Below are 17,267 nucleotides of genomic sequence, written 5' to 3' on the forward strand. Positions count from 1 at the left end.
AGGTATAAAAGTTGTTTCATACAAAATTAAGCCTGTACATACATAGATGCATTGTGTACAGTGATCCAGAGGCATGAAAGGGACTTGGAGTAAAACAATGGGAGAAGGCAGTGACAAGAGATGAGGGCAACATGGTATGTTTAGTTAGTGTATGAGGGATCTTGATTTGCCACACTACGGAGTTTGATTTTTGCCCAGTAAGTGATCATAGGGCAAAAGTAACTAGGTGACTTTAAGAAATGACCTGGAAAATTAATCAGCAGAATACATTCACAATACTTTTTTAAAATTAATTTATTTATACCATCAAGTTTCCTTCAGTGTGAAAAGAGTTCTAGAAAAAGATTAAAGAAGCAAAATGTTACGGATAAAACTTCTTTTAATAAGCCCTTGATATTTTTATAAGCTGAAATTGATGTGTCCTAATGGAAATATCATCTCATTGTAAAAGTATGATGGTATTTACCTGTCTTTTTCACATATGGAAGAAGGGATCAGACATACCCATTGTGCCACTGTGATCATAGGATTCTAAGATGGCCCCATGATCTCTGCCACTGGTGTTACACACATGATAAGGTTACATTGTATGGCAAGAGTGAAGGGATTGCACATATCTAACTAAGGTCCCAAATTAGTTGACAAATTCATCAAAAAGGAGATTATCATAGGTGAACCTGACAATCAGTTGGATGTTCTTTAAAAAAATGGTTTTGATTTCACTGAGATCAGAAAGAGATTTCTTTTTCTGGCTTTGAAGAAGTGAACTGCCATAATAAGTCCTTTAGCTCTAAGGAAATGAGATATTCCAACAATTATGGGAGCTTGGAAGAGGAATTTGAAACTGCAATGAGACCCAAGACCTGAGCAATACCTTGACTGCGGCTTCATGACATCCTAAACAGAGAACCCAGCCAAACCAAGTCTAGGTCCTGACCCATGAGAACTGTGAGACCATAGTGTATGTGATTTTAAGTTCCAAAATTTGTGGTAATGATGCAATATAAAACTAATATAACCATCCTAATATATAAAAATCCAGGGGCCATCACAACCAAAACAACCGGATGGACAACCAAACAGCAGGCTGCATAGAGTGACAAGGTCAGCAGGGGGGTTAGTGAGGAACGACCAAACGACTGAAAAGAAGGCTGTGTGGGGTGACCAGGCCGGCAGGGGATTTAGTGAAGGGCGACCAGACCAGTGGAGGGGGGGCAGCTAGGGGTGACCAGGCCAGCAGAGGGGGGCAGATGGGGGCAACCAGGCCAGGAGGGGAGCAGTAAGGGGTGACCAGGCTGGCAGGGGGGCCCAGCTAGCGGTGACCAGGCCAGCAGAGGGGGGCAGTTGGGGACGACCAGGCCAGCAGGCAGAAGTGGTTAGGGGTGATCAGGCTGGCAGGCAGGTGAGCAGTTAGGAGCCAGCAGTCCCGGATTGTGAGAGGGATGTCCTGGATTACAGAGGGTGCAGGCTTGGCTGAGGGGATCCGCCCTCCCATGCACGAATTTCATGCACTGGGCCTCTAGTAGAATGATAAGAAAAATCACATGAAATCAATACTTACCTATTCAAATAGACAGTGTATACAGTGGTTAAAGGCAATAGACAGTGTATGTAATGGTTAAAGGCACAGAGACTAAAGCCAGGTGCATGTCCCAATACCACCACCTACTTGCTATGTAACCTTTGGTATATTTCTTCATGCTTCTGTGCCTCAATTTCCACATTAAGAAATGAGAATAAACATGAGGCTTAATTCATAGGATTATTTTAAGGATTAAAGAAGTTAATTTATACAAAGTCCCCAGAAGGGGGATCAGTAAGCACACTATAAAACATTAGCTATTTTTATATATGCTTCTCTACTAATTACCAGTGGACTAAATGTATCAAAGGCTTTCTTCATATATCTCTTAACAAATAACAGTGTCATCCTATTATAAACACTCAAGACATTTGATAAAGAGATCAAACTTGCCACTGTATTGATTTTCAATGACCAATTTTAGTCAGAAAAAAATCATTAAATGATGGATAAAATAACATAAGAAATTATGATCATAATTGTAAACTACAAAAGTAGCTGGAGGCAGCCTTATGATATCTGAAAATGCTTCCCCTCCTAAAATTTGGAGATGAGTCATAGTTCCAAACTAATTAGTAAAATGCATGAACAGCTGCTGAACTCTTGTGTTGTAATTGCTGTATGTTATTTCCAAGGAATTACACAATCCTACATCTATAAAATAAAGTTGAAAGAACATACTTTGGGAATTTAGCTGTGATAGGCAAAAAGACCGATAAATAAGCAAATAGGTTGAAAATAGACAACAAATGGGAAGGGAGGGAAGGAGGGAGGGAAGGAGACAGAGAAACAGGAAGGGAGGAAGGAAGGAAGAAAACAGATGAACTGAAATCCTGATCATGAGAAGTACATCTTGAATTCCCAAATGGATTGAATTTTAGAGAAAATAACAAAAATAAGTTATTGTTTTTGGATCAATAAAAATTGTTGGTCATTCAGAGAGCCAGTCTTCTCCATCTGGTGGGTCTCCCATACCCTAGGTCTTTATCATCAACTTATCCAGTGTGTCGAGGCACTGTAGACGTAATATGTGATGTGGTCTGAGCTAAGAATTAGGTGTCTCAGTATAGAATATTTGAAGCTCACAGAAAGAAAAATTGCTCCAATTTAAAAATAAAAGTAATCTTAAAATATTAAAAAATTGAAAATGTTGGTAGTATAGCTCTCAAGCTGAGATTTATAATAATTTGATTATTACATATTTCAATTCAGGGAATTTGAGATATTTTCAGATTTAACTTTTGCCACATGTAAGTGTTCCACTGCCCCGAAGGACACTCAGTTTCAGAACTGGACCTGTCCTGGCCAGTGCTTATCCTTTGAAGCTAGTGATGCCATTGTGAGGGGGCTGAATTCTGTACAATTGAAAGAATTAATACACAGACCCGTCCTGAAGTCTGGATTGGTGTGAGGATGCTGTATGATCAATGCAGTTATCTAGCAGAAGCAGAAAATGGTCCTTGGTTAGCATTTCTAAAAGTTGAGTTATGGACAGACTTCTTTCACAAACAATTTATGTGCACAGACTTCTTTTACAACAATTCTCACTAAGCTACAAGAATATATCCCTGGTCTTGTCTTCAGATTCCAATTTGAGAAATACATTCTTAGTCAAAATAACTAAGAGCAGACGATGTCTCATTCTCTTGGTTTATCCACCATTTTCCAACTTTCCTAATTTCAAACCTCACTTGGCGAACTCACACATGGTTCATGCTGTATCCCTCCCCTCCCCCTCAATAAGCGTCTCCAAACATGTCTCCTTCCTTCTGACTCCCCTGAGTCCGTCCAAGCTTACCTCTTCGCCCTTGTTCTCGTTTGATGAACTCTTGCTGCCCTGATAGCCCATCAGCGCCTGCCTCCTTCCCCCTCACCATGTGCTTCGTTTACAGTATGGTAGCCAATGTTCTCACATAAGTAGGCTTTCTGCTTCTGACTTCTCGCCTTGATAGACAACCTATTAGGGAAGTGGTGGGGGGCAAGGTCATTTGAGCTACCTTCCATGTGCCAGACTTCATGGTGTCATTTCATTTATTACCCTGGTGCTGTGGGGAATTTACTTGAGCATTCATCCCAGACTCAAATAATGGCTCCTATTTACTTAGGTCTTTACTATGTGCTGGTTTTCTGTTAAGTATTAGATGCATTCTCTCATTTAATCCTTGTAACTTCATCAGGAAGTGGGCCTTAGCACCGTGCCCACATTTTTAGATGAGGACATTGAGGCAAAGGAAGATTAAGTGGATCAATCAATTTGAGCACAGTTCTTGGAGCTTTGGAGTTTCCAGATGATAGTGACTCAGTTGATTACTTGCTTCCTAAAGTACAGTAATAACAGAACACTGTTATGAGTAGAGGCACATTTAGAATAAACGCCATTGTATGCTCAGTGTAGCAGCACTTCTGTGGTGGTTCTTTGCCACACCAGCCCACTTTACCAAAAGTCAAGCAGCACAAACTTCAATTTGACCTAGTTTAATCAAAATGTGGGTTGTGGTTCAATTATTTGACAATTGATTACTAAGAATTTAAACAGTTTTTAACAACCACTATAAATGCAGTCTTTCTTTTTGTGGTCTCTCTCAGAAACTAATGTTGCTGTTTCTCACTGCCATGTACACACCGTAACTCCTCCCAAATAACCTGCAAATGCAGGGGGGAGCAATGCTCCTAAAGACACCACATTTCAAACGGTGTGGATTTGGAGGGATCCTGGAATACATCCCGAGATGATCTTCCAGCTAATTCAAGCTCTAAGTGTCATTCCTTAGAATTCAGTTGCAGTTACTGGCAATAGGGTTGAAGCCCTGCTGTTGCTCAATCATAATCTATACTGTTTACTGCCCATTTAATAAACACACAAACACAAGTAAATACAGATTGAACCCAGGAGTGCTGGTGTCAAGAGGAAGTCAGACCACAGCAAGTCAACATCCATTGACTACGGTTCCCTCCACCATGTAGCCGAAGTGAGAAGATAAGCGATGGTTCAAACTTAGGGGAGTGAAGAGGCACCCGTGCCTTCACCTGCTGGCCACACCCCTGCTCAGTCTACAAGGCAGAAGGCGTTTTTAGTAGAAACAAGGACTACACACCCGATTCCAAAGCAAGAGAGAGCTATTGGCCTTTCTGTTTCCTGTTTAGGTTTCACAGGCCTATTCAGCTACTCGAGGATGTTAGAACAGCGATCTGTTTTGAGCTTGGAAAGGTTTGATGTTTCTTTATGTGGGGGTGTTCAATTCATTAGAAAAAAAAAAGGCAGCAGCACCATGTGGAAATGTAGCACATCCCACTCTAACATTTCTCTTCTGCGTCCTTAGCCCCAGTCACTAGATTGCGGTTTCCAGGTTGTTTTGCTTTTTCTTTCTTTCTGATTGTGTTTACTCCTCATGCCAAGTGTCGTAAGTCACATTAACTGAAGATCTTTTATTTCTTAAGTAACAGGGAAAGCTGGTCTCAGCCACCTGCGAGGGCTGGACAGATGTTTTGGCCAATGCTTTACCTTCATGCTTTGCCCATGTGAGGCCCTTACTGATGCTCCCAGGGTGGTAGGTTTCTATAGTGTTTTCCTCTCACCTCCGCGGCTCCAGTTCCCCAACTTCAGAGGGTTAAACCCACTGCCTCCTGCTTATCTCCCAGGAAAAGTCTGCCTTCCTAGACTCATCCTTTCTGACCCTTGTAGCAACGACCATTAGGGACCTGGGGAGTGCCTGCCTCATGAGGCTTTGAAGCTTCAACTCTGGCCACAGTCCCCTGGCAAGTAGCCCTACCTGGGCCCTAAGCTATTGTATGATCATTAAAAGTGTGAGAGAAATTGATATTTTGGAGATGTTGGACACTCCATGTCAATGCCTGTTACAACAAAACAAACAAACAAACAAACAAAACATGCTTTTCTGTGTCTGTGTCTGTCTTTGCAATCAAATAACATTGCCTGGCTCACTCAGCACTACCCGTCACCTGCCTGCTTTGGCTGCATCGCCACCATTGGGAGAATAAAAGGAATGCAGAGAAATGGTGGCCATTGGCCTTCGACATGTTTGAATGCTTCCCAACTAGTCACTATTTGTACTTCCGGTTTACAAAGGAGGAGACTGAGCCAAGAGAGATAAAGGCCTTTGCCCAGAGCCTCATGAAACTATCTGGCTCTGAAGTCCATACCGTAACCACCATGGTAGGTTCCCTCCAGAATGTTCCAGAGTCAGCACACTCCTGACTCCAGGGCAGGGCATCCGTATTGGGTCCTTGCCTTTTTTTCGGCCCTAAGGGACTATACAGAGTGGCCCAGGAAGAACCCCACCTCACCCCCAGCTCTCCTTAAAGTCCTGAGCCACGAATGAGCCCCAAGCCCCAAGCTTCCTTCCTATGCCATCCTTTCGGCCTTGAGTGTCAGGGCTGCCTGCTCTGCCTTGGCCATGGCACCACCCAGCACCCGAAGGATCTGTTCTCTATTCCAAAGCCTCAGGAGACTTTACCCACTTCTGGTACCTGCTACTTAGAACCCTCGGTCCTTTAGACAGCATTCACTTCCATTCCGAGCCTGGGGCCAAAGGTAGGGCTGAGGAAGAGAAGTCAGTGAGCTACCAGGAGGTCTCTAGGGTCCTTCTGGCTTCTATTAGATGCTAATTTCTAAGCATCTGAACACCACTATTCTCCTTCATGGGGCCTATGGTCCTCCCATTGCCTAATATATTGACTATATTTATTTGATTTTAATACTATGTGGTCTCCTAAAGAAAACTTGGTGTTTACAATAAAAACATAATGACATACCTTGAAAAGGAGTAAAAAGACAAAAGTCAACAAATAAAGGGGAGAGAGAGTATATTCTGTTTTAACAGATGAACAGTTGGCTACATTTGAAATGCAATTCAACAAGCATTTACTACATACTTCTTTCCAAATCTAATTTTGTCACCAGCATAGCGTGGAGGTTAAGAGGGCTGCCATTTAGTAGCTCTCGCCTTGGGTCCTGTTACTTAACTGCCCCGTGCCTCTGGTTCTCTGTCTACAAAATGGGAATCACAGCAAGGGAAATAAAACTTTTCCAGAAATTAACACAACTTCAAATTATTAGCTGTTTCTCTCATTCCTAACGTAGTTCTTTTTTAAAAAATATATATTTTATTGATTTTTTTTACAGAGAGGAAGGGAGAGGGATAGAGAGTTAGAAACATCAATGAGAGAGAAACACCAATCAGCTGCCTCCTGCACACTCCCTACTGGGGATGTGCCGGCAACCAAGGTACATGCCCTTGACCGGAATCGAACCTGGGACCCTTCAGTCTGCAGGCTGACACTCTATCCACTGAGCCAAACCGGTTAGGGCACTAACCTAGTTCTTAAAAGTAAAGCCTAGAAGAGAGAGGGGAAGCCAACATTTACTGTGCACCTGTCCAGTGAATGTTAGCGATCTGTAAGTTATCTCATATAATCACCATAAAGTTATGAGAAAATATTTTCATCAATATATAGATGCAATGGAGTGTTAGAGGCCCTGTGGGTTAGATCAGAGCTATGAGTAACCTAAGATATACTCTCTTATGAAACCTGGCATGGGAGTGACGCTCCACGGAGCAGAATCTCTGGAATGCTTGTTAAAACTGAAGATTTCTGTACCCTTACTCACACCTGTTTAATTTCAATCTTTTTTTTATTTTTCATTGATTTTAGAAAGAGAGGAAGAGTGAGGGAGCGAGGGAGAGGAAGAGGGAGAGAGAGAGTAAAACATCAATGTGAGAGAGAAACATTGATCTGTTGCCTCCCGCATGCATCCCAACTGGGGATCAAACCTGCAACTGGGTATGTGCCCTGACTGGGAATTGATCCCATGACCTCTTGGTGTACGGGATGACATTCCAACCACCTGAGCCATTCCAGCCAGGACTAATTTCAATCTCTTGATAGCAGCAGTTTTAATAAGTCACCTACTGCCATTGACTTACTGGTTAGGACCATGGACTCTGAAGTTAGGCCTGGGCCTGGTTTTGCTATGTCCTAGATATGTGACCCTGGCATATTACTTAACCTTTTTGAGACTCTCTATCTTATCCAAAACATGGAGAGAACAAAACCTTATAAGGTTACTGTAATAATGAAATAATGAATGCTAGTGCCAAGATCATGGTCTGGAACATAGCAATTATTATTGTCTCCTCTATAAGACATTACCTTTATTAGTATTTCCTCTTTGCTTTCTCATTCAGTTTTGGGATTCATTGTATTTGGTTTCTCTCCCATCACTCTACCGAAAACAGCCAAGCAAATATCATAAGTGGCCTCCTTGCTAAATCCAATTACCTCATTTCCAATCTCATGCAGTTTTGTACCTATTTTGTCCATTATTTATTTATTATAACTTTACTGTGCATCTACTCTGTGCCACACACCAGATTATGTATAAGGTGTACGATAGTGAATACAGCAGGTGCAATCCCTGCCCTCATGGAGCTTTCAAGCTTGTGTTGAGACTGTGATTTCAATACGTAACCACATAGAAGCATATTAACAAACTAGAGGCCCGGTGCACCAGTGGGGGAAGGGAGGGCAGTCACTCAGGCCAGCCTGTGCCCTCTCACAGTCTGGAACCCCTGGGGGGATGTCCACCTGCCCTGAAGGTGGGAGAGGCTCCTGCCACTTCTGCTGCACTCACCAGCCATTAGCCCACTGGCAAGCCTGGCTTTTGGCTGAGCAGCAGTCCCCCTGGGGGGGAACACTGACCACTAGGGGGCAGCTCCTGCACTGAGCATCTGCCACCTGGTGGTCACTGTGTGTCATAGCAACCAATCGTTCTGCTGTTCAGTTGATTTGCATATTAGCCTTTTATTATATAGGATTGTACAATTAAGGAAAGATCAGCATGAGAGAATGTAAGAAGGGATATTTTATCAAAGAGATCATAGAAAGTCTGAGACCAGAGAAGTCAGGTAAAAAGAGTCATTCCTACAGGAAGAACAGCAGCATGTGGGAAGACACTGAGACAGAAAAGACTTGTCACATTGAAGGAAATAAAAGAACATCTGTGTGGCTGGACAAGAGGGAGGGTGGTGTGAAAGGAACAGGCATGGGCTTAGCCATGCAGAGCCCTGTAAATTGTCATGAAGGTTTGGTCTGAATTCCAAAGGCAACTTGGGGCCATTGGAGGACTTTGAGCCAATCACTGTAGCTGTGATTTGGAGGATGGATTAGAACGGGGCGAGAAGAGAAGTTGAGAGATCAATTGATTTGTGGAGTTTGGATTTGGATGCTGAAAATGGATGCAAACACACAAGTAAGAGAATTTGAGATACATTTTCAGTGGAGAACTGAGAGAATTCAGAGATTAATTGGATGGGGAAAATAAAGAAGGTGCCACGAATTGCTCCCAAGCCCAGGTCTGAGCAACTGGTCAGATAATAGAGCGATTTATGAAGAAGAGGCACTAAATCACTCTCTGAGGGGTCTATGGTTCTAGAAATCACCAGGTTACTCCAATGGCTAGCCCTGGTTGAGGATAGCCAGCCTAGAGAGGTGGCATAGAGAATAGTAGTTAAGTTAATGACTAATAATTATTTTTCTTTGGAGAGAGCTTGCCTTGTTTAAGTCTTGTCACGAGGTAAATTTGGTTCCTTCTCTATAAAAGGGAAATAACAGCAGAATTTAAGTCATAGGGCTGTTGTAGGATGTTAATCTTATAAAACATTTAGAGCACTTCCAAGCTACCATTTTTAGATCAGTCAGTTGAATAATCCTGGTGTTTTTACATCTCTAAGCTCTTGCCTTCTCTTTGCTTGATGTGTTCATCTCCCCTTTCCATGTGGCGGCTTTCTCTATTCTCTTCAGAGACAGCTGCCCTTGACTATCTACACCCCTACCACCACCAATCCCAGCCAATCATCTGGGCCAATTCTCCTGCTTGTATGATCATAGAACTCAACTGTCGTGTTAGAGTTCCTTACTTGTTTGTCTCCTGAACAAGGCTTGGAAGTCCTGGAGATAGCTGGCCTGGTGGAATACAAGTTTATATCCACAGAGCATAGTCGGATGCCATAGCCTGAAGTCCAGAATGCATTTGTTGGATTTAATTGAATTTAGCTAAATTAAAAGAATGATACCCTCAGGAAATGCATCTCACAAACTCTCTCGCTTAATTAATTATATGGTATCATATGGATGCAGACACAGCAAGTTACACCCAAGGGATATACCAGTCATGCCAAACATAACACCTTTGTTATCTACCTCTCACCTCTGCTTTCGTCCTGACCAATGCGGGACCCATGCCTTTCTGAAGAACAGAAGGAGGAAGGGGTTGGAGAGGAAGAGATACACTCCTACAACTTTACAAAACCGCTATGTGCTGGAACAAGCATGCTCAGGCTAATTTGGTTCCTTCTAACCATGAGGCCTGGTATAGACAGTCTGAACACTAGTAGGCAAATACCAATGATATTACAGGCATAACCAAGTCACCCTAGAGCAACCTTCATAACAGGACCCATGATTTTTTACCCTGTCCTGCATGGGAGCAGAATTGTATCTCCTTTATGCTAATACTTCTCGAGACTTCAACCTCCAGAAAGCATGAATGCCATACTGGTCATGCATTTTGAACCAAAATAATTTCAGAGCTTTATCTCACTCATGTTAATGCTTCTGGAGCCTTCAATCTCCAGAAAAGATGCGGAATGTACTGATCATATATTTTAAACTAAAATTACTTAATAAAGGGTTTATATCCCTGAGCATATAAAAGTTGAAAAGAATTTTCACTCTATTCTTTAATCTCAAGGCAAATGGGCATGGTAGGAAGCACCTAGACATATATGAGCTGAAAGTTTTTGAAACCAAACAGACATGTGTCCAAATCCTGACTCATTCACTTTTTAGTTCTGTGCTCCTTAAAGTTGGTAACAATGGTGATAATAATAACAGTGAATACATGTTTACTACATGCCAGACTCTGTTCTACGTGCTTTGCCTATATTAACATATTTTATTCTCAAGAAAAATGAAACTCACAAGGAAGACACTACTATCATATTTTACAGTGAAGGAAACTGAGGCACAAAAAGGTTCAGTGACTGGTACAAGCTAGTAAACGGCAGAGCCAGATTCAAACCCAGGCAACATAGGACTTAAATCCCTGTAGTCTGGCTCCAGACACTCATGCTTGTATCCACTGCATTTTCCTGCCCCATGTGCTCAGAGGCATGTAATCTGACTTTCAAATCTAAGTTTCTTGTCTGCAAAGTGGGTGATGAGGCTAACCTGAGTGAGGTCTGAAGGAGATGATGTATGTATAATCCTAGACCCCACAAATTAGGTCAAGTGCTTTTAGTTTTCAACTTGCAGACTCCTATTACCAGAACTCTATGAAAATGCTAAAAAAATTCTGAGGTTTCAGAATGCCCAAGAAGAGCAAATATACGCATGGACTGGATAAAGTGGAGGTTTTAAAATTTACTTTTCAGAAATTTTGATCCAGAAAACGGCCTTAGCCTATAAAGCAACTCTCTCAATGCTTCTAAATAAATGGTGGCTTTTGTTACCAACAGAAGATTACCAACAGGTAATAATCAGCTAAAGAAAGGTGTCAGTCAAAAGCTGGGAGAGCCCAGAGGGAAACCAATTATTTAGACCTGGAGGGGCCCCTTAAAAAAGTCCTTGAAGAGTGATGAAAACATTTCCAGGAAGAGAAGAAGGAAGACTAATGTAATGAGAGGAATTTGCATGATCAAAGGACCCAGGTGTGAGAACTCACTTCACCCAGGGTTAGAGAAGAACAGGCACTGAATTACAGTAAGAATGAAGAAGACCTGGGAAGCTGGACTGGGAAGAAGTTCTTGAATGTCACACTATGGAAAGTGTGCTTGATTTGGGGAGCCATCAAGAGTTTTTAAAAGGAAAGGAAGTCATCTGGCCTGGGCTTTAGTAAGACAACTTGTGGGGTGCTGCTTGTGGATTAAAGTAAAGAACATAGGCATCAGGGAGACTGCTTCTGAGGTAGCATGTATAAAGGACCATTCGATTTTCTCTTATACGAATATATTAAAATATACACCAAAATACACCAATATATGAAAACCTTAAGAGAGAAGGGCCAAAAGTTATTTGTCACTGGACCAGCGGTAGAAATAAATCTTTACTGCCTCTAAAGAAGGTTAAACTAAGAAATTGTCGTAGTTAGCAAAACTGCCACAGAGAAATTCAGAGATGCAAAGAAATGTAATTACGCACATATTTCCACCAGAGAACGGAATCTGAACACCGTGGATGAAGTAAGCAAAGAAGCAAACAACTTGTTCAAAGCCGAAGAAGGGCCTTGCTTTTTCACCAAGAGCCAACATATTTTTCTTTGAATTAGCTCTCATATTTCCTTAAAGAGAATTTGATAGTATTGTGGAAAACTTCAACCCAACATGAGTAAACTGGTTAGGTCAAAATGACAAGTCACTGAACTTTTGACCCACACACCTAGAAAAGTGGAGTGGGGAAATGTTTTAGAAGAATCAAGTTTAAATAGAAAATAGCTTATCACTTCCCCACCATACACATTTGGCCTTGGAAGAATGGAAGCTTGAGTAACTTCATGTCCATAGTGGTCATTGATTCACCTACATAACCCAAAACCTAATACCATTTCTTCAAGGTCCCTCTCAAGACCCACTTTCTAAGTGGCATGTCCTCTTATTGAATTTCTTTCCCTGTATTATTCATTCTCAGGTATGCATATGGGTAAGTGGTCTAAGTATTTCTCTCAAAGATGGCCTTTTAACTACTTTTTAAATAATTTATGTATACGTAGTTTGTTTCCTCAATACAACTGTAAGCATTTTACTAATGGAAATATTGGGGTATATTCTGTATTTTTTTCCATCAGGCCTAACTGGCATGTAAAAATTAAAAACAACAAACAATCCTATCTAATAAAAGAGAAACATGGTAATTGTCGTACGACTGCTACCCTTCCCATTGGCTAATCAGTGAGACATGCAAATTAACTGTCAGCCAAGATGGTGGCTGGCAGCCAGGCAGCTTGAAACTAACATGAGGCTTGCTTGTTTCAGTGACGGAGGACTCCAACATTCCCCGCCTGCCGCTGCAGGCCTCTGAGTTTGCAGTTTCAAACACTGTAACAAATATAGACGCTAAACAAAACCCCAGAAAGCAGCTTTTAGCCAGCTGGGATCTCAGAGCTGGAGTTGATACAGAGTTTCGATTATAGAACCGAAACAAACCAGATGCCTGCTTTCAGGAGCAGAGGCCTAAGAGCTGGAGCCACAGCTAAAGCTGGCACAGAATTAAAAAAAAGAAAAAGAAAAAAAGGAGCAGTTGGGAGCTAAAGTCACCCACCAGCCTGAAAACAGCCCTCAGCCCCTCACCCAGGCTGGCCTGACACCCCAGTGGGGACCCCCACCCTGATCCAGGACACCCTTCAGGGCAAACCAGCCAGCCCCACCCATGCACCAGGCCTCTATCCTATATAGTAAAAGGGTAGTATGCATCCCAGCACCGGGATCAGCAGAGCCAAGAGGCCTCCCGGCGCCGGGATCAGTGTGACAGGGGACAGCGCCCAACCTCCTGATCAGCCCTGCTCTGTGCCTGATATGGGGGGAGCTCCCCAACCCCGATCGCCCTGCGGCTCTGTGTGTGACAGGGTGCGGCTCCCCAACCCCCTGATCGGCCCTGCTCTGTGGGTGATAGAGGGCGGCGCCCCAACGCGCCACCCCCCCCCACGGGCCCTGCTCTGTGTGTGACAGGGTAGAGCCATAACCTCCCCATCGGCCCTGCCCTGAGTGTGAGAGTGGCGGCGCCCCAACCCCCTGATCGGCCCTGCTTTGTGGGTGATAGAGGGCAGCGCCCCAACCCCCTGATCCACCCTGCTCTGTGTGTGACAGGGGGCGGTGACCCAACTCCCCTATCGGCCCTACTCTGTGAGTGACAGGGGGGAGCTCCTCAACCCCCTGATCGGCCCTGCTCTGTGTGTGACAGGGGAAGGCGCCCCAACTCCCCATTCGGCCCTGCTCTGAGCCCGACCAGGGGCTGCACCTAGGGATTGGGCCTGCCCTCTGCCACCCGGGAGCAGGCCTAAGCCAGGAGGGTGTTATCTCCCGAGGGGTCCCAGACTGCGAGAGGGCACAGGCCAGGCTGAGGGACTCCCCCCTTTCCCCCCCCCCCCCAGTGCACAAATTTTTGTGCACCGGGCCTCTAGTAGTAATAATAATAGCTAGGACCTTTAGAATGCCATGTATGTGTTCATCATTGTTTCAAGAGCTGTATGCATGTGAACCCATTTAGTCATCACAATTACATGAGGTAGATACTGTTATTCTTTTTTAAAATATATTTTTATTGATTTCAAAGAGGAAGGGAGAGGGATAGAGAGATAGAAACATCAATGATGAGTGAGAATCATTGATTGGCTGCTTCCTGCATGCCACCTACTTGGGATCAAGCCCGCAAGCCAGGCATGTGCCCTTGGCCAGAATCGAACCTGGGACCCTTCAGTCCGCAGGCCGACACTCTATCCACTGAGCAAAACCGGCTAGAGCAGATACTGTTATTCTTATCATTTACACTTGAGGAAACTCAGTCACAGGAAGGTTAATCATCTTAACCACCAGTGAGTGCATGATCCCAGGCAGTCTGACACCAGAGCTGTGCTCCAATGTACCCTTTAATATACTTTTTTCCTTAAATTCAAATTCCAAAAGAAAAACAGACTTGAAAATCAGAGGCTCTAGCTAGAAAATGGAGATAAGATTTGGGGTCAAGTAAGGTTGCCTTTTCAAAAAAAGGAGAAATAAACTTCCATGATCTCTGCAAGATTTTGTGGCTCATCATAGCAAGTGTCATCTTTGACATGGACACCAAAACAAACATGGCATCCCGGGCCTCTACTTCCACTGTCTGTCTTGATGTGCTATCACTTATTGAGATTTGAAAATGAATGTGAGTAAAGTAGATACAGTGGTAGTAAGTAGAAGAAGCCTCCCAGACGGAAGACATCTCCACTCTTTACTAAACAGTGAACTCTTCTCTCACTTTCTGCTTAACTAAAGCTGTGATAGGTATGTGAAAAGAGGGATGAGGAACAGCCTAAATGCCCCAGAGGAGTTTAGAGCAGAGAATAGGGCATCAGTGGGTCTGTCATCATTCTCTGGTACCAAGTTCCCCCATCAACCACTGCAATAAGTACCTGCCTTCATCTGAGTCCTTTAAGCCAGCCCCACTGGAAAGTAGGGCTGAGCTGTGAGTGCCACTGGTACCCTCTGCACTTTGCCCTGGTCTTTGAGGCTTTGTTTCTATGTAGTCTTCTCTCTGTGTTTGACTTAGGTTTCTCCAATATATAACTTTGCCTTGGCTTCTTTCCAGCTCTTAGGCCTCAGAATATTCTCTTTGCTGGTTCTATTCCTCAGACTTGGTCCACTTGGCCATCTACCTATATTCTCATGAAGGGAAATTTGACAATAGGTAATATCACATCAGAATACAACTCTGCCCCAACCTGCATCTTTATTCATTCTTATCCTTACCATATCTAACAAATACCATGCAGAAGGCTTATTTTGGGGGTAGGGAGAGTTTATACATCTGAATTCCTGTTTGGTAGGCCTTCAGTAATGACATAAGAAATGTGCTATTGGACCTTTGTTCAACTGTTTACAAAGATGGCTACAATTCTGATTCTTGTGTACATGCCTCTTTGTAATGCAACTTTGCCACTCCTCTTATCTATTAATATAAAGAGCCAGGGTTCGTAATGACCAAAGGCTCAACCCAGTGGGGGGGGACTGGTGAGTGGGCTGAACTCCACGAGGTTCCGGGTGGCCATCCCTCTCACAATCCAGGATCACTGGCTCCTAACTGGCTCCCCTGCCAGCCTGATCACCCCTAACCACCTCTGCCTGCCGACCTGATCACCCTAACTGACCCCCCTGCCGGCCTGGTCGCCCCCAACTGCCCCCCTTCTGGCCTGGTTGCCCCTAACTGCTCCCCCCACCAGCATGGTCACCCCTTACTGCCCCCTGACAACCTGGTCGCCCCCAACAACCCCCCTCTGCCGGCCTGGTCATCCATAACTGCCCCCCACCAACCTGGTTGCCTTTTACTGCCCCCCCCACCAGCCTGGTTGCCCCCTCACTGGCCCCACTGCCAGCCTAATTGCCCCCAACTGCCCCCCTGCTGGCCTGGTCACCCCCAACTGCCTCCCACACTGGCTTGGTCGCCCCTCACTGCCCCCCCCCTGCCGGCCTGGTTGCCCCATGCAGCCTGCTGATCAGTTGTTTGGTCATTCCTCACTATCCCCCCTGCCAGCCTTGTTGCCAGACTCAGCTTGTTCGGTCATCCATTTGGTTGTTTTGGATGTGACGGCCCCTGGCTCTTTATATAGAGAGATAGAAGACAGCATCAGGGACAACATAGAACTTCAAAGCCTCAGTCTCCAAAGGCCTTTCAGCTTCTGCTCTCAGGGTCTTGCTGCCCTAAGACCACCACATAAGGAAGCCCAGGCCATCCTCCATGAGGATGAGAGACCATTCCCAGGCAACAGGTGGAAGCAATCTCCAAATGTGTGAGTGAGGCCTGCCAGCCTCAGCTAGGCTGCCAGATGACTGCAGCCAGACCAGAGACACAGGCAAGACCAGCAAAAGAATTGCAATTTTTTGTATAAAACAAATGAGAGCAATCTAGCCAACACACAACTGTCGCCACGTGAAAAGGCACTTTGATCGAACTTTGAGTCTAATAATCTACAAATGTTCCTCTGACATGTCTACATTGTCTCTGCTTGTTCATTTAACTGTTTTTAAAATCCCACATGTCCCCATTATTTCTTTTGTCCTAGTTACAGTACAACTCTCTAAGCAATTTCTGCTGCTCTTCTTTCCAACCAGAGAACTATGGATGTGCAGGATCACCTCACCCCCAGCTATGGCAGCCTTGACAAGAGAATCCAACTCTTCGTCACCATTGATCTCAAGCTGTAAGTGACATGGAGGGACCCACCTTCTTTGAGATCCTTGAGATCATTGCCTGCCACTCCAGCACCTCCACAGTGAGGCACTCCAGGATTGCAACTTGTACAGGCCACAGTGGCACCCACCCTTCTGTGACTTGTGGTTCGAGTCTTCAAATGTCTGTGGCTGTGGCCCATGGGAAATGGTAGCCTGGCCCTCTGTGTGCAAGATACTGCCTTAGCCTTGACCCTCCCACTATTCTTACCAGCTTCACTTCCAGCCATGGTCTTAGCCACCCCACCCTTCCGCCTGCCCAGCTGCCCCCTAAAATGTATATACTTGAAGGCAGATATCCCAAAAAGATGCAAAGAAATAACAACCCATGAATACTGGGTTCTTTCTTTCAAACTGACCAATCAGTTACGTCAATCCTCCTCCCCTGAGGAAGAGTGACTAAGGAAACAGTGAGAAGTCAGAAGGTTCCTGTAGGAACATAGAGACTGGGGAGTATGTGTTCCACCTACAACAGGTATCATTTTTATGCTGATGATTTATCATCGTAGCTCCAGCTACAGCCTCTGCCCTGAGCTTCAGACTTATATATTTATCTTCCTACTCAGTTTTTCTGCTTGGAAGTTGAATAGGCATTTTAAACTCAATCTGTCTAATAGAGAACTACATGTTTTTCACCATTCTCTTCACTTCTGTATCAGTTTTCTAAGCTTGCTAGGGTAGTATCCTGTATA

The 17,267-nt window shown here is 44.1% G+C and overlaps 1 pseudogene; it reads right to left on the minus strand.

The window, feature by feature from the left end:
- Nucleotides 1–16,356: 16,356 nt before the first annotated feature.
- On the minus strand, nt 16,357–16,805 carry LOC132226578 (histone H2A.V-like; annotated as a pseudogene).
- Between the last annotated feature and the right edge of the window lie 462 nt (nt 16,806–17,267).

The sequence above is a fragment of the Myotis daubentonii genome, chromosome 2 (assembly GCF_963259705.1).
Source record: "Myotis daubentonii chromosome 2, mMyoDau2.1, whole genome shotgun sequence".
NCBI classification, from domain to species: domain Eukaryota; kingdom Metazoa; phylum Chordata; class Mammalia; order Chiroptera; family Vespertilionidae; genus Myotis; species Myotis daubentonii.